Source organism: Chrysoperla carnea, unplaced genomic scaffold (genome assembly GCF_905475395.1).
Source record: "Chrysoperla carnea unplaced genomic scaffold, inChrCarn1.1, whole genome shotgun sequence".
Lineage (NCBI taxonomy): Eukaryota > Metazoa > Arthropoda > Insecta > Neuroptera > Chrysopidae > Chrysoperla > Chrysoperla carnea.
Window position 1 is genome coordinate 222,393 of NW_025408234.1, and position 18,119 is coordinate 240,511.

The following is an 18,119-nucleotide window of genomic DNA, read 5'->3' on the forward strand; positions in this document are numbered from 1 at the left end:
AAATCATTGAAATTTTGATCCAAGTAAGTCAAAATGTATACATAGAGGTCGTTTATGACTGGACTAAGTATAAATAAGCCAAAAATGATCAAATTTGACATTTTTCGATAGAAAAAACATTTTTTGAAAATTTTGGATTTTTCAACTAGAATGTCATGAGTATACAAATCATTGAAATTTTGATCCAAGTAAGTCAAAATGTATACATAGAGGTCGTTTTTGACTGGGCTAAGTATAAATAAGCCAAAAATGATCAAATTTGACATTTTTCGATAGATAAAACATTTTTTGAAAATTTTCGATTTTTCAACTAGAATGTCATGACTATACAAATCATTGAAATTTTGAGACATTTTTCGATAGAAAAAACATTTTTGTACAAGTCATTGAAATTTTGATCCAAGTAAGTCAAAATGTATACATAGAGTTCGTTTATGACTGGACTAAGTATAAATAAGCCAAAAATGATAAAATTTGACATTTTTCGATAGAAAAAATATTTTTTGAAAATTTTCGATTTTTCAACTAGAATGTCATGACTATACAAATCATTGAAATTTTGATCCAAGTAAGTCAAAATATATACATGGAGGTCGCTTATGACTGGAACAAGTATAAATAAGCCAAAAATGATCAAATTTGACATTTTTCGATAGAAAAAACATTTTTTGAAAATTTTCGATTTTTCAACTAGAATATCATGACTTTACAAATCATTGAAATTTTGATCCAAGTAAGTCAAAATGTATACATAGAGGTCCTTTAAGACTGGACTAAGTATAAATAAGCCAAAAATGATTAAATAAGACATTTTTCGATAGAAAAAACATTTTTTGAAAATCTTGGATTTTTAAACATGAGAGTCATGACTATACAAACCATTGTAATTTTGATCCAAGTAAGTCAAAATGTATACAAGGAGGTCGTTTATGACTGGACTAAGTATAAATAAGCCGAAAATGATCAAATTTGACATTTTTCGATAGAAAAAACATTTTTTGAAAATTTTCGATTTTTCAACATGAGAGTCATGACTATACAAATCATTGAAATTTTGGTCCAAATAAGTCAAAATGTATACATAGAGATCCTTTTTGACTGGACTAAGTATAAATAAGCCAAAAATGACCAAATTTGACATTTTTCGATAGAAAAAACATTTTTTGAAAAATTTCGATTTTTCAACTTGAATGTCATGACTATACAAATCATTGAAATTTTGATCCAAGTAAGTCAAAATGTATACATATCGGTCCTTTATGACTGGACTAAGTATAAATAAGCCAAAAATGATCAAATTTGACATTTTTCGATAGAAAAAACATTTCTTGAAAATTTTCGATTTTTCAACATGAGAGTCATGACTATACAAATCATTGAAATTTTGATCCAAGTAAGTCAAAATGTATACATAGAGGTCCTTTATGACTGGACTAAGTATAAATGAGCCAAAAATGATCAAATTTGACATTTTTCGATAGAAAAAACATTTTTTGAAAATTTTGGATTCTTCAACTAGAATGTCATGACTATACAAATCATTGAAATTTTGATCCAAGTAAGTCAAAATGTATACATAGAGGTCGTTTATGACTGGACTAAGTATAAATAAGCCAAAAATGATCAAATTTGACATTTTTCGATAGATAAAACATTTTTTGAAAATTTTCGATTTTTCAACTAGAATGTCATGACTATACAAATCATTGAAATTTTGAGACATTTTTCGATAGAAAAAACATTTTTTGAAAATTTTCGATTTTTCAACATGAGAGTCATGACAATACAAATCATTGAAATTTTGATCCAAGTAAGTCAAAATGTATACAAAGAAGTCGTTTATGACTGGACTAAGTATAAATAAGCCAAAAATGATCAAATTTGACATTTTTCGATAGAAAAAACATTTTTTGAAAATTTTCGATTTTTCAACATGAGAGTCATGACTATACAAATCATTGAAATTTTGATCCAAGTAAGTCAAAATGTATACATAGAGTTCGTTTATGACTGGAGTAAGTATAAATAAGCCAAAAATGATCAAATTTGACATTTTTCGATAGAAAAAATATTTTTTGAAAATTTTCGATTTTTCAACTAGAATGTCATGACTATACAAATCATTGAAATTTTGATCCAAGTAAGTCAAAATATATACATAGCGGTCGCTTATGACTGGACTAAGTATAAATAAGCCAAAAATGATCAAATTTTACAGTTTTCGATAGAAACAACATTTTTTGAAAATTTTCGATTTTTCAACTAGAATGTCATGACTATACAAATCATTGAAATTTTGATCCAAGTAAGTCAAAATGTATACATAGAGGTCCTTTAAGACTGGACTAAGTATAAATAAGCCAAAAATGATTAAATAAGACATTTTTCGATAGAAAAAACATTTTTTTAAAATCTTGGATTTTTAAACATGAGAGTCATGACTATACAAACCATTGTAATTTTGATCCAAGTAAGTCAAAATGTATACATAGATGTCGTTTATGACTGGACTAAGTATAAATAAGCCAAAAATGATCAAATTTGACATTTTTCGATAGATAAAACATTTTTTGAAAATTTTCGAATTTTCAACATGAGAGTCATGACTATACAAATCATTTAAATTTTGATCCAAGTAAGTCAAAATGTATACATAGAGGTCGTTTATGACTGGACTAAGTATAAATAAGCCAAAAATGATCAAATTTGACATTTTTCGATAGAAAAAACATTTTTTGAAAATTTTCGATTTTTCAACTAGAATGTCATGACTATACAAATCATTGAAATTTTGAACCAATTAAGTCAAAATGTATACATAGAGGTCGTTTATGACTGGACTAAGTATAAATAAGCCAAAAATGATCAAATTTGACATTTTTCGATAGAAAAAACATTTTTTGAAAATTTTCGATTTTACAACTAGAATGTCATGACTATAGGTACAAATCATTGAAACTTTGATCCAAGTAAGTCAAAATGTATACATAGAGGTCGTTTATGACTGGACTAAGTATAATTAAGCCAAAAATGATCAAATTTGACATTTTTCGAAAGAAAAAACATTTTTTGAAAATTTCCGATTTTACAACTTGAATGTCATGACTATACAAATCATTGAAATTTTGATCCAAGTAAGTCAAAATGTATACAAAGAGGTCCTCTATGACTGGACTAAGTATAAATAAGCCAAAAATGATCAAATTTGACATTTTTCGATAGAAAAAACATTTTTTGAAAATTTTGGATTCTTCAACTAGAATGTCATGACTATACAAATCATTGAAATTTTGATCCAAGTAAGTCAAAATGTATACATAGAGGTCGTTTATGACTGGACTAAGTATAAATAAGCCAAAAATGATCAAATTTGACATTTTTCGATAGATAAAACATTTTTTGAAAATTTTCGATTTTTCAACTAGAATGTCATGACTATACAAATCATTGACATATTTCGATAGAAAAAACATTTTTTGAAAATTTTCGATTTTTCAACATGAGAGTCATGACAATACAAATCATTGAAATTTTGATCCAAGTAAGTCAAAATGTATACAAAGAAGTCGTTTATGACTGGACTAAGTATAAATAAGCCAAAAATGATCAAATTTGACATTTTTCGATACAAAAAACATTTTTTGAAAATTTTCGATTTTTCAACATGAGAGTCATGACTATACAAATCATTGAAATTTTGATCCAAGTAAGTCAAAATGTATACATAGAGTTCGTTTATGACTGGAGTAAGTATAAATAAGCCAAAAATGATCAAATTTGACATTTTTCGATAGAAAAAATATTTTTTGAAAATTTTAGATTTTTCAACTAGAATGTCATGACTATACAAATCATTGAAATTTTGATCCAAGTAAGTCAAAATATATACATAGCGGTCGCTTATGACTGGACTAAGTATAAATAAGCCAAAAATGATCAAATTTTACAGTTTTCGATAGAAACAACATTTTTTGAAAATTTTCGATTTTTCAACTAGAATGTCATGACTATACAAATCATTGAAATTTTGATCCAAGTAAGTCAAAATGTATACATAGATGTCGTTTATGACTGGACTAAGTATAAATAAGCCAAAAATGATCAAATTTGACATTTTTCGATAGATAAAACATTTTTTGAAAATTTTCGATTTTTCAACTAGAATGTCATGACTATACAAATCATTGAAATTTTGAACCAATTAAGTCAAAATGTATACATAGAGGTCGTTTATGACTGGACTAAGTATAAATAAGCCAAAAATGATCAAATTTGACACATTTCGATAGAAAAAACATTTTTTGAAAATTTTCGATTTTACAACTAGAATGTCATGACTATAGGTACAAATCATTGAAACTTTGATCCAAGTAAGTCAAAATGTATACATAGAGGTCGTTTATGACTGGACTAAGTATAATTAAGCCAAAAATGATCAAATTTGACATTTTTCGAAAGAAAAAACATTTTTTGAAAATTTCCGATTTTACAACTTGAATGTCATGACTATACAAATCATTGAAATTTTGATCCAAGTAAGTCAAAATGTATACAAAGAGGTCCTCTATGACTGGACTAAGTATAAATAAGCCAAAAATGATCAAATTTGACATTTTTCGATAGAAAAAAACATTTTTTGAAAATTTTCGATTTTTCAACATGAGAGTCATGACTTTACAAATCATTGAAATTTTGATCCAAGTAAGTCAAAATGTATACAAAGAGGTCGTTTATGACTGGACTAAGTATAAATAAGCCAAAAATGATCAAATTTGACATTTTTCGATAGAAAAAACATTTTTTGAAAATTTTCGATTTTTCAACATGAGAGTCATGACTATACAAATCAATGAAATTTTGAACCAAGTAAGTCAAAATGTATACATAGATGTCGTTTATGACTGGACTAAGTATAAATAAGCCAAAAATGATCAAATTTGACATTTTTCGATAGAAAAAATATTTTTTGAAAATTTTCGATTTTTCAACATGAGAGTCATGACTATACAAATCATTGAAACTTTGATCCAAGTAAGTCAAAATGTATACATAGAGGTCGTTTATGACTGGACTAAGTATAATTAAGCCAAAAATGATCAAATTTGACATTTTTCGAAAGAAAAAACATTTTTTGAAAATTTCCGATTTTACAACTTGAATGTCATGACTATACAAAACATTAAAATTTTGATCCAAGTAAGTCAAAATGTATACAAAGAGGTCCTCTATGACTGGACTAAGTATAAATAAGCCAAAAATGATCAAATTTGACATTTTTCGATAGAAAAAAACATTTTTTGAAAATTTTCGATTTTTCAACATGAGAGTCATGACTATACAAATCAATGAAATTTTGATCCAAGTAAGTCAAAATGTATACATAGCGGTCGTTTAGCACTGGACCAAGCATAAATAAGCCAAAAATGATCAAATTTGACATTTTTCGATAGAAAAAACATTTTTTGAAATATTTCGATTTTTCAACATGAGAGTCATGACTATACAAATCATTGAAATTTTGATCCAAGTAAGTCAAAATGTATACATAGAGGTCGCAAATGACTGGACTAAATATTAATAAGCCAAAATGATCAAATTTGACAGTTGTCGATAGAAACAACATTTTTTGAAAATTTTGATCAAAATGAAATTTTGATCCAAGTAAGTCAAAATGTATACATAGATGTCGTTTATGACTGGACTAAGTATAAATAAGCCAAAAATGATCAAATTTGACATTTTTCGATAGAAAAAACATTTTTTGAAAAATTTCGATTTTTCAACATGAGAGTCATGACTATACAAATCATTGAAATTTTGATCCAAGTAAGTCAATATGTATACATAGAGGTCGTTTAGCACTGGACTAAGTATAAATAAGACAAAAATGATCAAATTTGACATTTTTCGATAGAAAAAACATTTTTTGAAAATTTTCGATTTTTCTACTGGAATGTCATGACTATACAAATCATTGAAATTTTGATCCAAGTAAGTCAAAATGTATACATGTAGGTCGTTTATGACTGGACTAAATAGAAATAAGCCAAAAATGATCAAATTTGACATTTTTCGATAGAAAAAAACATTTTTTGAAAATTTTCGATTTTTCAACTAGAATGTCATGACTATACAAATTATTGAAATTTTGATCCAAGTAAGTCAAAATGTATACATAAAGGTCCTTTATGACTGGACTAAGTATATTTTCGATAGAAAAAACATTTTTTGAAAAATTTCGATTTTTCAACTTGAATGTCATGACTATACAAATCATTGAAATTTTGATCCAAGTAAGTCAAAATGTATACATATCGGTCCTTTATGACTGGACTAAGTATAAATAAGCCAAAAATGATCAAATTTGACATTTTTCGATAGAAAAAACATTTCTTGAAAATTTTCGATTTTTCAACATGAGAGTCATGACTATACAAATCATTGAAATTTTGATCCAAGTAAGTCAAAATGTATACATAGAGGTCCTTTATGACTGGACTAAGTATAAATGAGCCAAAAATGATCAAATTTGACATTTTTCGATAGAAAAAACATTTTTTGAAAATTTTGGATTCTTCAACTAGAATGTCATGACTATACAAATCATTGAAATTTTGATCCAAGTAAGTCAAAATGTATACATAGAGGTCGTTTATGACTGGACTAAGTATAAATAAGCCAAAAATGATCAAATTTGACATTTTTCGATAGATAAAACATTTTTTGAAAATTTTCGATTTTTCAACTAGAATGTCATGACTATACAAATCATTGAAATTTTGAGACATTTTTCGATAGAAAAAACATTTTTTGAAAATTTTCGATTTTTCAACATGAGAGTCATGACAATACAAATCATTGAAATTTTGATCCAAGTAAGTCAAAATGTATACAAAGAAGTCGTTTATGACTGGACTAAGTATAAATAAGCCAAAAATGATCAAATTTGACATTTTTCGATACAAAAAACATTTTTTGAAAATTTTCGATTTTTCAACATGAGAGTCATGACTATACAAATCATTGAAATTTTGATCCAAGTAAGTCAAAATGTATACATAGAGTTCGTTTATGACTGGAGTAAGTATAAATAAGCCAAAAATGATCAAATTTGACATTTTTCGATAGAAAAAATATTTTTTGAAAATTTTAGATTTTTCAACTAGAATGTCATGACTATACAAATCATTGAAATTTTGATCCAAGTAAGTCAAAATATATACATAGCGGTCGCTTATGACTGGACTAAGTATAAATAAGCCAAAAATGATCAAATTTTACAGTTTTCGATAGAAACAACATTTTTTGAAAATTTTCGATTTTTCAACTAGAATGTCATGACTATACAAATCATTGAAATTTTGATCCAAGTAAGTCAAAATGTATACATAGAGGTCCTTTAAGACTGGACTAAGTATAAATAAGCCAAAAATGATTAAATAAGACATTTTTCGATAGAAAAAACATTTTTTTAAAATCTTGGATTTTTAAACATGAGAGTCATGACTATACAAACCATTGTAATTTTGATCCAAGTAAGTCAAAATGTATACATAGATGTCGTTTATGACTGGACTAAGTATAAATAAGCCAAAAATGATCAAATTTGACATTTTTCGATAGATAAAACATTTTTTGAAAATTTTCGAATTTTCAACATGAGAGTCATGACTATACAAATCATTTAAATTTTGATCCAAGTAAGTCAAAATGTATACATAGAGGTCGTTTATGACTGGACTAAGTATAAATAAGCCAAAAATGATCAAATTTGACATTTTTCGATAGAAAAAACATTTTTTGAAAATTTTCGATTTTTCAACTAGAATGTCATGACTATACAAATCATTGAAATTTTGAACCAATTAAGTCAAAATGTATACATAGAGGTCGTTTATGACTGGACTAAGTATAAATAAGCCAAAAATGATCAAATTTGACACATTTCGATAGAAAAAACATTTTTTGAAAATTTTCGATTTTACAACTAGAATGTCATGACTATAGGTACAAATCATTGAAACTTTGATCCAAGTAAGTCAAAATGTATACATAGAGGTCGTTTATGACTGGACTAAGTATAATTAAGCCAAAAATGATCAAATTTGACATTTTTCGAAAGAAAAAACATTTTTTGAAAATTTCCGATTTTACAACTTGAATGTCATGACTATACAAATCATTGAAATTTTGATCCAAGTAAGTCAAAATGTATACAAAGAGGTCCTCTATGACTGGACTAAGTATAAATAAGCCAAAAATGATCAAATTTGACATTTTTCGATAGATAAAACATTTTTTGAAAATTTTCGATTTTTCAACTAGAATGTCATGACTATACAAATCATTGAAATTTTGAGACATTTTTCGATAGAAAAAACATTTTTTGAAAATTTTCGATTTTTCAACATGAGAGTCATGACAATACAAATCATTGAAATTTTGATCCAAGTAAGTCAAAATGTATACAAAGAAGTCGTTTATGACTGGACTAAGTATAAATAAGCCAAAAATGATCAAATTTGACATTTTTCGATACAAAAAACATTTTTTGAAAATTTTCGATTTTTCAACATGAGAGTCATGACTATACAAATCATTGAAATTTTGATCCAAGTAAGTCAAAATGTATACATAGAGTTCGTTTATGACTGGAGTAAGTATAAATAAGCCAAAAATGATCAAATTTGACATTTTTCGATAGAAAAAATATTTTTTGAAAATTTTAGATTTTTCAACTAGAATGTCATGACTATACAAATCATTGAAATTTTGATCCAAGTAAGTCAAAATATATACATAGCGGTCGCTTATGACTGGACTAAGTATAAATAAGCCAAAAATGATCAAATTTTACAGTTTTCGATAGAAACAACATTTTTTGAAAATTTTCGATTTTTCAACTAGAATGTCATGACTATACAAATCATTGAAATTTTGATCCAAGTAAGTCAAAATGTATACATAGATGTCGTTTATGACTGGACTAAGTATAAATAAGCCAAAAATGATCAAATTTGACATTTTTCGATAGATAAAACATTTTTTGAAAATTTTCGATTTTTCAACTAGAATGTCATGACTATACAAATCATTGAAATTTTGAACCAATTAAGTCAAAATGTATACATAGAGGTCGTTTATGACTGGACTAAGTATAAATAAGCCAAAAATGATCAAATTTGACACATTTCGATAGAAAAAACATTTTTTGAAAATTTTCGATTTTACAACTAGAATGTCATGACTATAGGTACAAATCATTGAAACTTTGATCCAAGTAAGTCAAAATGTATACATAGAGGTCGTTTATGACTGGACTAAGTATAATTAAGCCAAAAATGATCAAATTTGACATTTTTCGAAAGAAAAAACATTTTTTGAAAATTTCCGATTTTACAACTTGAATGTCATGACTATACAAATCATTGAAATTTTGATCCAAGTAAGTCAAAATGTATACAAAGAGGTCCTCTATGACTGGACTAAGTATAAATAAGCCAAAAATGATCAAATTTGACATTTTTCGATAGAAAAAAAACATTTTTTGAAAATTTTCGATTTTTCAACATGAGAGTCATGACTTTACAAATCATTGAAATTTTGATCCAAGTAAGTCAAAATGTATACAAAGAGGTCGTTTATGACTGGACTAAGTATAAATAAGCCAAAAATGATCAAATTTGACATTTTTCGATAGAAAAAACATTTTTTGAAAATTTTCGATTTTTCAACATGAGAGTCATGACTATACAAATCAATGAAATTTTGAACCAAGTAAGTCAAAATGTATACATAGATGTCGTTTATGACTGGACTAAGTATAAATAAGCCAAAAATGATCAAATTTGACATTTTTCGATAGAAAAAATATTTTTTGAAAATTTTCGATTTTTCAACATGAGAGTCATGACTATACAAATCATTGAAACTTTGATCCAAGTAAGTCAAAATGTATACATAGAGGTCGTTTATGACTGGACTAAGTATAATTAAGCCAAAAATGATCAAATTTGACATTTTTCGAAAGAAAAAACATTTTTTGAAAATTTCCGATTTTACAACTTGAATGTCATGACTATACAAAACATTAAAATTTTGATCCAAGTAAGTCAAAATGTATACAAAGAGGTCCTCTATGACTGGACTAAGTATAAATAAGCCAAAAATGATCAAATTTGACATTTTTCGATAGAAAAAAACATTTTTTGAAAATTTTCGATTTTTCAACATGAGAGTCATGACTATACAAATCAATGAAATTTTGATCCAAGTAAGTCAAAATGTATACATAGCGGTCGTTTAGCACTGGACCAAGCATAAATAAGCCAAAAATGATCAAATTTGACATTTTTCGATAGAAAAAACATTTTTTGAAATATTTCGATTTTTCAACATGAGAGTCATGACTATACAAATCATTGAAATTTTGATCCAAGTAAGTCAAAATGTATACATAGAGGTCGCAAATGACTGGACTAAATATTAATAAGCCAAAATGATCAAATTTGACAGTTGTCGATAGAAACAACATTTTTTGAAAATTTTGATCAAAATGAAATTTTGATCCAAGTAAGTCAAAATGTATACATAGATGTCGTTTATGACTGGACTAAGTATAAATAAGCCAAAAATGATCAAATTTGACATTTTTCGATAGAAAAAACATTTTTTGAAAAATTTCGATTTTTCAACATGAGAGTCATGACTATACAAATCATTGAAATTTTGATCCAAGTAAGTCAATATGTATACATAGAGGTCGTTTAGCACTGGACTAAGTATAAATAAGACAAAAATGATCAAATTTGACATTTTTCGATAGAAAAAACATTTTTTGAAAATTTTCGATTTTTCTACTGGAATGTCATGACTATACAAATCATTGAAATTTTGATCCAAGTAAGTCAAAATGTATACATGTAGGTCGTTTATGACTGGACTAAATAGAAATAAGCCAAAAATGATCAAATTTGACATTTTTCGATAGAAAAAACATTTTTTGAAAATTTTCGATTTTTCAACTAGAATGTCATGACTATACAAATTATTGAAATTTTGATCCAAGTAAGTCAAAATGTATACATAAAGGTCCTTTATGACTGGACTAAGTATATTTTCGATAGAAAAAACATTTTTTGAAAATTTTCGATTTTTCAACTAGAATGTCATGACTATACAAATCATTGAAATTTTGATCCAAGTAAATCAAAATGTATACATAGAGGTCCTTTATGACTGGACTAAGTATAAATAAACCAAAAATGATCAAATTTGACATTTACGATAGAAAAAACATTTTTTGAAAATTTTCGATTTTTCAACATGAGAGTCATGACTATACAAATCATTGAAATTTTGGTCCAAGTAAGTCAAAATGTATACATAGAGGTCGTTTATGACTGGACTTAGTATAAATAAGCCAAAAATGATCAAATTTGACATTTTTCAATAGAAAAAACATTTTTTTAAAATTTTCGATTTTTCAACTAGAATATCATGACTATACAAATCATTGAAATTTTGATCCAAGTAAGTCAAAATGTATACATAGAGGTCCTTTATGACTGGACTAAGTACAAATAAGCCAAAAATGATCAAATTTGACATTTTTCGATAGAAAAAACATTTTTTGAAAATTTTCGATTTTTCAACTAGAATATCATGACTACACAAATCATTGAAATTTTGATCCAAGTAAGTCAAAATGTATACATAGAGGTCCATTATGACTGGACTAAGTATAAATAAGCCAAAAATGATCAAATTAGACATTTTTCGATAGAAAAAACATTTTTTGAAAATTTTCGATTTTTAAACATGAGAGTCATGACTATACAAATTATTGTAATTTTGATCCAAGTAAGTCAAAATGTGTACAAGGAGGTCGTTTATGACTGGACTAAGTATAAATAAGCCAAAAATGATCAAATTTGACATTTTTCGATAGAAAAAACATTTTTTGAAAATTTTCGATTTTTCAACTAGAATGTCATGACTATACAAATTATTGAAATTTTGAACCAAGTAAGTCAAAATGTATACATAAAGGTCCTTTATGACTGGACTAAGTATATTTTCGATAGAAAAAACATTTTTTGAAAATTTTCGATTTTTCAACTAGAATGTCATGACTATACAAATCATTGAAATTTTGATCCAAGTAAATCAAAATGTATACATAGAGGTCCTTTATGACTGGACTAAGTATAAATAAACCAAAAATGATCAAATTTGACATTTACGATAGAAAAAACATTTTTTGAAAATTTTCGATTTTTCAACATGAGAGTCATGACTATACAAATCATTGAAATTTTGGTCCAAGTAAGTCAAAATGTATACATAGAGGTCGTTTATGACTGGACTTAGTATAAATAAGCCAAAAATGATCAAATTTGACATTTTTCAATAGAAAAAACATTTTTTTAAAATTTTCGATTTTTCAACTAGAATATCATGACTATACAAATCATTGAAATTTTGATCCAAGTAAGTCAAAATGTATACATAGAGGTCCTTTATGACTGGACTAAGTACAAATAAGCCAAAAATGATCAAATTTGACATTTTTCGATAGAAAAAACATTTTTTGAAAATTTTCGATTTTTCAACTAGAATATCATGACTACACAAATCATTGAAATTTTGATCCAAGTAAGTCAAAATGTATACATAGAGGTCCATTATGACTGGACTAAGTATAAATAAGCCAAAAATGATCAAATTAGACATTTTTCGATAGAAAAAAACATTTTTTGAAAATTTTCGATTTTTAAACATGAGAGTCATGACTATACAAATTATTGTAATTTTGATCCAAGTAAGTCAAAATGTGTACAAGGAGGTCGTTTATGACTGGACTAAGTATAAATAAGCCAAAAATGATCAAATTTGACATTTTTCGATAGAAAAAACATTTTTTGAAAATTTTCGATTTTTCAACATGAGAATCATGACTATACAAATCATTGAAATTTTGGTCCAAGTAAGTCAAAATGTATACATAGAGGTCCTTTATGACTGGGCTAAGTACAAATAAGCCAAAAATGATCAAATTTGACATTTTTCGATAGAAAAAACATTTTTTGAAAATTTTCGATTTTTCAACTAGAATGTCATGACTATACAAATCATTGAAATTTTGATCCAAGTAAGTCAAAATGTATACATAGGGGTCCTTTATGACGGGACTAAGTATAAATAAGCCAAAAATGATCAAATTTGACATTTTTCGATAGAAAAAACATTTTTTGAAAATTTTCGAATTTTCAACATGAGAGTCATGACTATACAAATCATTGAAATTTTGATCCAAGTAAGTCAAAATGTATACATAGAGGTCCTTTATGACTGGACTAAGTATAAATGAGCCAAAAATGATCAAATTTGACATTTTTCGATAGAAAAAACATTTTTTGAAAAATTTGGATTTTTCAACTAGAATGTCATGACTATACAAATCATTGAAATTTTGATCCAAGTAAGTCAAAATGTATACATAGGCGTCGTTTATGACTGGGCTAAGTATAAATAAGCCAAAAATGATCAAATTTGACATTTTTCGATAGATAAAACATTTTTTGAAAATTTTCGATTTTTCAACTAGAATGTCATGACTATACAAATCATTGAAATTTTGAGACATTTTTCGATAGAAAAAACATTTTTGTACAAGTCATTGAAATTTTGATCCAAGTAAGTCAAAATGTATACATAGAGTTCGTTTATGACTGGACTAAGTATAAATAAGCCAAAAATGATAAAATTTGACATTTTTCGACAGAAAAAATATTTTTTGAATATTTTCGCTTTTTCAACTAGAATGTCAAGACTATACAAATCATTGAAATTTTGATCCAAGTAAGTCAAAATATATACATAGAGGTCGGTTATGACTGGAACAAGTATAAATAAGCCAAAAATGATCAAATTTGACATTTTTCGATAGAAAAAACATTTTTTGAAAATTTTCGATTTTTCAACTAGAATATCATGACTTTACAAATCATTGAAATTTTGATCCAAGTAAGTCAAAATGTATACATAGAGGTCCTTTATGACTGGACTAAGTATAAATAAGCCAAAAATGATTAAATAAGACATTTTTCGATAGAAAAAACATTTTTTGAAAATCTTGGATTTTTAAACATGAGAGTCATGACTATACAAACCATTGTAATTTTGATCTAAGTAAGTCAAAATGTATACAAGGAGGTCGTTTATGACTGGACTAAGTATAAATAAGCCGAAAATGTTCAAATTTGACATTTTTCGATAGAAAAAACATTTTTTGAAAATTTTCGATTTTTCAACATGAGAGTCATGACTATACAAATCATTGAAATTTTGGTCCAAGTAAGTCAAAATGTATACATAGACATCCTTTTTGACTGGACTAAGTATAAATAAGCCAAAAATGACCAAATTTGACATTTTTCGATAGAAAAAACATTTTTTGAAAAATTTCGATTTTTCAACTTGAATGTCATGACTATACAAATCATTGAAATTTTGATCCAAGTAAGTCAAATTATACATAGAGGTCGTTTATGACTGTACTAAGTATAAATAAGCCAAAAATGATCAAATTTGACATTTTTCGATAGAAAAAACATTCCTGAAAATTTTCGATTTTTCAACATGAGAGTCATGACTATACAAATCATTGAAATTTTGATCCAAGTAAGTCAAAATGTATACATAGAGGTCCTTTATGACTGGACTAAGTATAAATGAGCCAAAAATGATCAAATTTGACATTTTTCGATAGAAAAAACATTTTTTGAAAATTTTAGATTTTTCAACTAGAATGTCATGACTATACAAATCATTGAAATTTTGATCCAAGTAAGTCAAAATGTATACATAGAGGTCGTTTATGACTGGACTAAGTATAAATAAGCCAAAAATGATCAAATTTGGCATTTTTCGATAGATAAAACATTTTTTGAAAATTTTCGATTTTTCAACTAGAATGTCATGACTATACAAATCATTGAAATTTTGAGACATTTTTCGATAGAAAAAACATTTTTTTGAAAATTTTCGATTTTTCAACATGATAGTCATGACAATACAAATCATTGAAATTTTGATCCAAGTAAGTCAAAATGTATACAAAGAAGTCGTTTATGACTGGACTAAGTATAAATAAGCCAAAAATGATCAAATTTGACATTTTTCGATACAAAAAACATTTTTTGAAAATTTTCGATTTTTCAACATGAGAGTCATGACTATACAAATCATTGAAATTTTGATCCAAGTAAGTCAAAATGTATACATAGAGGTCCATTATGACTGGACTAAGTAGAAATAAGCCAAAAATGATCAAATTTGACATTTTTCGATAGAAAAAACATTTTTTGAAAATTTTCGATTTTTCAACATGAGAGTCATGACTTTACAAATCATTGAAATTTTGATCCAAGTAAATCAAAATGTAAACATAGAGGTCCTTTATGACTGGACATAGTATAAATAAGCCAGAAATGATCAAATTTGACATTTTTCGGTAGAAAAAACATTTTTTGAAAATTTTCGATTTTTCAACAAGAGAGTCATGACTATACAAATCATTGAAATTTTGATCCAAGTAAGTCAAAATGTATACATAGATGTCCTAAATGACTGGACTAAGTATAAATAAGCCAAAAATGATCAAATTTGACATTTTTCGATAGATAAAACATTTTTTGAAAATTTTCGAATTTTCAACATGAGAGTCATGACTATACAAATCATTGAAATTTTTATCCAAGTAAGTCAAAATGTATACATAGAGGTCGTTTATGACTGGACTAAGTATAAATAAGCCAAAAATGATCAAATTTGACATTTTTCGATAGAAAAAACATTTTTTGAAAATTTTCGATTTTTCAACTAGAATGTCATGACTATACAAATCATTGAAATTTTGAACCAATTAAGTCAAAATGTATACATAGAGGTCGTTTATGACTGGACTAAGTATAAATAAGCCAAAAATGATCAAATTTGACATTTTTCGATGGAAAAAACATTTTTTGAAAATTTTCGATTTTACAACTAGAATGTCATGACTATACAAATCATTGAAACTTTGATCCAAGTAAGTCAAAATGTATACATAGAGGTCGTTTATGACTGGACTAAGTATAATTAAGCCAAAAATGATCAAATTTGACATTTTTCGAAAGAAAAAACATTTTTTGAAAATTTCCGATTTTACAACTTGAATATCATGACTATACAAATCATTGAAATTTTGATCCAAGTAAGTCAAAATGTATACAAAGAGGTCCTCTATGACTGGACTAAGTATAAATAAGCAAAAATGATAAAATTTGACATTTTTCGATAGAAAAAAACATTTCTTGAAAATTTTCGATTTTTCAACATGAGAGTCATGACTATAAAAATCATTGAAATTTTGATCCAAGTAAGTCAAAATGTATACATAGAGGTCGTTTATGACTGGACTAAGTATAAATAAGCCAAAAATGATCAAATTTGACATTTTTCGATAGAAAAAACATTTTTTGAAAATTTTCGATTTTTCAACATGAGAGTCGCGACTATACAAATCAATGAAATTTTGATCCAAGTAAGTCAAAATGTATACATAGCGGTCGTTTAGCACTGGACTAAGCATAAATAAGCCAAAAATGATCAAATTTGACATTTTTCGATAGAAAAAAACATTTTTTGAAATATTTCGATTTTTCAACATGAGAGTCATGACTATACAAATCATTGAAATTTTGATCCAAGTAAGTCAAAATGTATACATAGAGGTCGCAAATGACTGGACTAAATATTAATAAGCCAAAAATGATCAAATTTGACAGTTTTCGATAGAAACAACATTTTTTGAAAATTTTCGATTTTTCAACATGAGAGTCATGACTATACAAATCAATGAAATTTTGATCCAAGTAAGTCAAAATGTATACATAGATGTCGTTTATGACTGGACTAAGTATAAATAAGCCAAAAATGATCAAATTTGACATTTTTCGATAGAAAAAATATTTTTTGAAAATTTTCGATTTTTCAACATGAGAGTCATGACTATACAAATCATTGAAACTTTGATCCAAGTAAGTCGAAATGTATACATAGAGGTCGTTTATGACTGGACAAAGTATAATTAAGCCAAAAATGATCAAATTTGACATTTTTCGATAGAAAAAACATTTTTTGAAAATTTTCGATTTTTCAACATGAGAGTCATGACTATACAAATCATTGAAATTTTGATCCAAGTAAGTCAAAATGTATACATAGCGGTCGTTTAGCACTGGACTAAGCATAAATAAGCCAAAAATGATCAAATTTGACATTTTTCGATAGAAAAAACATTTTTTGAAATATTTCGATTTTTCAACATGAGAGTCATGACTATACAAATCATTGTAATTTTGATCCAAGTAAGTCAAAAAGTATACATAGGGGTCCTTAATGACTGGACTAAGTATAATTAAGCCAAAAATGATCAAATTTGACATTTTTCGATAGAAAAAATATTTTTTGAAAATTTTCGATTTTTCAACTAGAATGTCATGACTATACCAATCATTGAAATTTGTATCCAAGTAAGTCAAAATATATACATAGAGGTCGCTTATGACTGGACTAAGTATAAATAAGCCAAAAATGATCAAATTTGACAGTTTTCGATAGAAACAACATTTTTTGAAAATTTTCGATTTTTCAACATGAGAGTCATGACTATACAAATCATTGAAATTTTGATCCAAGTAAGTCAAAATGTATACATAGAGGTCGTTTATGACTGGACTAAGTATAAATAAGCCAAAAATGATCAAATTTGACATTTTTCGATAGAAAAAACATTTTTTAAAATTTTCGATTTTTCAACATGAGAGTCATGACTATACAAATCATTGTAATTTTGATCCAAGTAAGTCAAAAAGTATACATAGGGGTCCTTAATGACTGGACTAAGTATAATTAAGCCAAAAATGATCAATTTTGACATTTTTCGATAGAAAAAATATTTTTTGAAAATTTTCGATTTTTCAACATGAGAGTCATGACTATACAAATCATTGAAATTTTGATCAAAGTAAGTCAAAATGTATACATAGAGGTCGCTTATGACTGGACTAAGT